Source organism: Durio zibethinus, chromosome 16 (assembly GCF_047325235.1).
Source record: "Durio zibethinus cultivar Kanyao isolate XHJ-2024 chromosome 16, ASM4732523v1, whole genome shotgun sequence".
Taxonomy (NCBI): domain Eukaryota; kingdom Viridiplantae; phylum Streptophyta; class Magnoliopsida; order Malvales; family Malvaceae; genus Durio; species Durio zibethinus.
Window position 1 is genome coordinate 127237 of NC_143177.1, and position 5820 is coordinate 133056.

Consider the following 5820-nt stretch of genomic DNA (forward strand, 5'->3'; position numbering starts at 1 on the left):
AGAACCTTGTCAGCACAATTAAAATTTCTTGAGATTAGGACTACATACATTACATTTGCATCTCAAATAGGGAATGCACTTGCATTACTTTATTATCACTCATCTGATCTTGGCAGAGTCTAAATCATTTCTTATGACTTGTGGTTTTATTTTGGTCATTTATTTTTTACCTTAATTCAAACTTGGTCACTTCATTTTTTGACTCGTGATTTTGTTAAAGTCATCCAGTCTTGGCTCGGTCCAAATTATTTTTTTGATCTTTGCGAAACTTGGAATCTTGCAAAATTTTCTATCTTGCGAATCTTTCTTTCTTGTGAATCTGAAATCTTTGCATTTTTATGAATCTAAAACCTTTGTGAAACTTGGAATCTTGCAGATTTGTCTTTGCAAATCTAGAACCTTTGCAAAACTTGAAATTTTACGAATCCATCTTTCTTACGAATTTGAAAGTCCCTGCAAACCTGAAATCTTTGCAATCTAAAACCTTTGCGAAACTTGAAATCTTACGTCTTTCTTGCAAATCTGAAAGCCTCTATGAACCTGGAATCTTTGCTAATCTAGAACCTTTTTGAAACATGAAATCTTGTAAATCTATCTTTCTTGCGAATCTGAAAGTCCCTACAAACTTGGAATTTTTACAAATTTAAAACCTTTGCGAAACTTGGAATTTTGTGAATCTATCTTTCTTGTGAATTTGAAAGTCCTTGCGAACCTGAAATCTTTGTGAATCTAGAACCTCTGTAAATCTTGGAGTCTTGAGAATCTTAAAACCTTTACAAATCTTGAATCTTTATAATTTTGTTAAACTTGGAATATTGGGAACTTTAAGCTTTTGTTATGAAACCTCACAAATTTTTGAATGTCCAAATTGTGAATCTTTGGATTTAAAGTGAAATTTTGAACTTTATTTTTCTAACCTACAATTCAATCTCGGTCACTTATTTCGATATAAACTCAATCCATATCATTTTATTTTTTTAACTCACAGTTCAATCTTAATCACCTATTTTGATCTCAGCTCAATCTAGATCATTTTATTTCTTATTTTGTAGTTTAGTCTTGATCATTTTGGCCTACTTTGATCACTTTCTAAATCTCGACTTTTAGACCCAAACAAAATGGATGTCTTTTGTCTTTGTGCAATTTCTATTTTATAGAAAATGCATAAAAAGGGGCAGCTATAGACACCTCATTTTGTCCGAGAATATTTTTTCAGAGTTAGGTTTTAACCATAATTGAGATATTTTTAGGATTTAATTCCAAAATCAATTGACATTAAAAATGATGTGGAGAGATTGTCAGAATTTAATTCCATAATCAATTCACATTAAATTGATAGGGAGAGATTTTAGGATTTGATTTCAAGATCAATTCTCATTAAAACGAAAATCAAATAAAATCATAGATTTAAGGGGAATTAATTGAGCATGAATTCCTATATAAATCTGTGATCAAAGCAGAGGGAGGATTGACTAGGGTAAGCTGGGGAATTGGTGAAAAAGTTACAACTCTGGTGAAATTTTTTGGGCAGTACTAGGTTTTGGGATTCTAGGATCAATTTGAAGTTTCTATGTGTGATTTAAGGATTCTGGGTTTGATTTTAGGTTTCTGGGGTTTGATTTAAGTTTTTAGAGAATTTTTGAAGAAATCTTGGCAAATTTGGGAGAAATCTAGAAAAGTTTGGAAAATCTAGGTTTTTTCTAGAAAATTTGAATTTTCCAATGAATGTTTGAAGTTTTCAATGAATTTTTCGATGGAATATGAATTTTTTTATGAGTTTTTCGGCGAAATATGAATTTTTCGATGGGATTTTCCAAAAACTGGCAGGGATTTCCAATTTCCAATGGAGTTTCTTGGAGTGTTTAGAGAGAAATGAGAGAATTTGTGGGTTAGAGAGAAAGGGGACAAAGCTTCTAAAGAAAACATAAGCAACTTGGCTTATATACTGACCTAAAATAGTACCATTTTGGTAGCGTAGGATCCGCGCCTCAACCCGTTAACCCATGCACCTCGACCCGTTAACCAACGCGCTGACCTGCGTTCTAACCTGACCCAATCATAGGTATTCCTCTTTTTATTTTTTGATTTGCTTTTATTATTTTTTAACTAATTTTATTTTTAATTTTTTTATTATTTTTTGGTTTTATTTTTATGAAATTTTATTTCAACTATTTTATTTTTGAAAAAAAAAAGTTTTAGAAAAAAAAATTTTCAAATAAGTCAAAAAAAATCTTTTCAAATAGGTCTTCAAAATAAATATAAAAAAACAAAAAAATATTTTTAAGTTTTCAAAAAAAATATTCATAAAAACAAAAAAAAAAAATCCTTTCAATAAAAAAATATAAAATCTTTTTAAATAAAAATCCATACCAAATAAATTCATGAATTCTACCAAACTATTGGAGAATTTTCATGGATTTAATTTTTAAAATGGAATCCACGAAACTATTGAGAATTTCCATAAATCAGTTTTTAAAAAATATAAATAAAAAATAGAAAAGGTAATTCTTATCTTCTAAATTATTGAAGGATGACTTCAAAGTAAGTTCTACTAAACTATTAGAAGATTTTACAATTTCTTTTAGAATAAAATATTTTAATAAATCCGATGACGGAACCTCTTCAGAATGAAACACTAGTCTCTATGAATACTTCTGATGTGAGAAAATTATCTTAAATTGCTACCAAACAATTGAAAAAATTTTAAGATATATTTTTATTATTAAATTATCTAGTAAATTACAAATATGATCAAGGCTTGGATAATTTGAAATCTAACTAGTACCATCCTTTGGATGGGCGTTGTAGGGGTGCTATAACTTTCCCCATGCGTAACCACACTCCTGAACCTAAACTCTAGTTTTGTAGATCAGATTTGATCAAGTGACCAATCACACCTAAACAAAAAATATTTGTGGCGATTCCTCTAATCCATGTTTAGTGGTAGGTCAACGGATCTATACATTATGACATGATTCATCTATTGTTCTTGTCAAGCATGTGTTTATATGAATATGATTGAGTTTTACTTGACCTACACTGCAATATAACTTAAGTGAATGATTTTTTTATGTTGCCTATTTTTACCTTAAGTCATTGTCCATTTTGGCCTATGATTTATGTTGACATATTTATTCTTTTATGATGAATTTTCTTAAATTTGTTTGGATGATAAATATATCTTCCTTGAGTTTTCAATTTTTAAATGGCCTAAAATTTGTCTTGACATATTCTTTGGTGATTTATTGACTATACATAAATATTGAATATGTCTTCTTTGTGTTCATTATTTCTAAATGATCTAGAAAGGATTCATGTTTTACACATTACTTAAAAGCTTTTGCTTTAGTACTACCATTGTGCTATATGATGTTTATTATGATGAAAAGGTTTATGGCTTTAGTTAATATTAAATGGTTTGCTAGCAAATTGGTAACTTATGCTTAATGAGCAAATTTTTCTTTGGCTTATAGCAACTTAGAATATGAAATTCATTTTCTAACAATTGGTATAATTTTTATCAATTAATATTCTTGATGCTATTAATGAACATTTCTTTGTCAAGAATATTTTCTAAGCTTATGCTAGGAGAACTTGTATGAGCACGAATGAGCCTACATTTTTTAAATTTCAAGTATAGCAAGCAAAACATGTCATCCTCATCAATTAAGCCTAATTTTACTCAAATGAAGTGGATTGGAGAATTCAAAGCCAAATCTTGTGATAACAATTGGAATGCTTCTTGATGACATATTTTTAACAATTGGTATCCTTAACATTTGGTATGAGCTATGTGTGCTTAAATTGTATGCTTAGTGGATATTAATGTTTTATGTTCAAAGCACATTTGTTAAAAAAAATTATTTATGAGTAGCATGCATATCATTCTTTTATCTTTTTGCTCATAATTATCATGAAGTAAATTATGAATGACTTTATGCCAAATTGCTAAAATTGGATACATTGATGCATTTATGCTCGTGTTTGAATACATATATGTGAACCTCTTGTATATATTACACTTGAATACATGCATTCAATATACTCTTGGTATTATTGGTATCAAGCAAATTAATCTCTCTTTCTTTTGCTATGATAAAAAAAAAAGGAGTGGATATTTCTTCTTGTATGTTTATAGCAATTGATATAGGAGCTTAAACATTTAAACATTTCATGAATATATTTGTTCATGATGCCTCTTTGTGTTTATTTGCTCATTAATATGCTCATGCCTTTTTGCTATGACAAAAAAAGGGAGAAATATCATGTGGACAAATTTGCTTATGCTTGATATGCATATGTTTGATTGTGCTTATTTCACAAATTTGACTAACATATATTTGTTAAGTTGTATTGGATTAGGATACATTACATGAGGGGGAGTTTTGCCTTGCAAAGTTTAAGGGGAGTTATTCAAAATGTTTTTCAAAATCTTACATGTCTTAAAGAAAGTTTTTTATCAAACAAATTTATCTTTATGTTTTGTCATATAAAAAAAAGGGGGATTGTTAGCCTTGAATTGATCCTTATTTTGAAATGACAAAATATTAAGCTAAATAAGCTTGATCAGGATTTTGAAAAAAAATTATTTAGTACATATTCTTAAGTTTTATATTTTGGTACTAAATAAATAATATGATTTTCAAAGTTAAACAAACCTTTCTTTATGTTTTCTTATTTCTCAAATCAAAGGTATCTTTAAACATTATTTATTTTAGTCTAAATGGAAGTCCAATTTTTGTTTTTAATGTAAACTTATTCATTTTGGACTCAATACAATTTTGATAATATTGGTTTTGAGAAATAGCTTAACTTAAGAAAGTTGTTTTCCAAAATCAAAGTTTTTCAGCATTGAACTTGTTTTATTTTTTTGTATTAATTCACAAAGCTTTAATATTTGAATTTTATACAATTGGAAAGCTCCTTTCTAATGGATCAAACAAAATTAAAATCCAAATTTTTTAAGAAAAAATTTTAAATTTTTACTAGACACTTTGCAGTTGTTTAAAAACTGTACAAAAGGAAGATTTGAAAATTCACTATAATTCGTATACGATGAATTAGGTGATGAATTTTACATAGATAGAAACCCTTTAAGTCTAGATTTTAAATCTTTAAACAGTTTTTCATTTGGATTTGTAAAACTCAAGATATAATCAAATTAGTAAATTGAGTGCAGAATATGAGACAACCACCTAGCTTGACCAGATCGATCCCCTCCCTGTAGGGAATGATTGGTTAGGGTTTCCAAGTGACCCGATCAATCCCCCTTTTAAGAGATCGATCCATTTTTCATACAAAAAGTTTTTTTAATTTAAAACATGCAAGAGGGATCGAACCCTTCATATAGGGGATCCATCACATGGGTAAGGGATCAATTAGGTCCCTTACCTGATTGATCGAGTCTGCCTAGAAATATGTATAACGGCTAGTTTTTCAAGCTTCCAATAGGCATTTCTTCTTCCAAACCATCCATAATGGCTAGTTGTTCAATTTCTCTAAATATAGGACATTCCAACACACCAAGAAGGTTCATGAATCAAGAGAGCAAGAACCAACAAGCTATATTTTCATTCTCTTTAAGAATCAAAAGTTGTTAGAGCTTAAAAATCCATATCTTTTGTAGTTATAGTATCCAAATCATATTTACTGTTCATTCATCATTTCCTTGTATTTAAACTTGGCAAACACTTAGCCTTCGAAAGGTGTTTTAAGTTTGCATTTCTATTAAGTGATTTTGTAATCAAAAGGTGAGGTATCCTCTTGAATTTGTGAGATTGAAAGGTTGCTATTTAGCTTAGAAAGTAAAGAGTGTTAGGT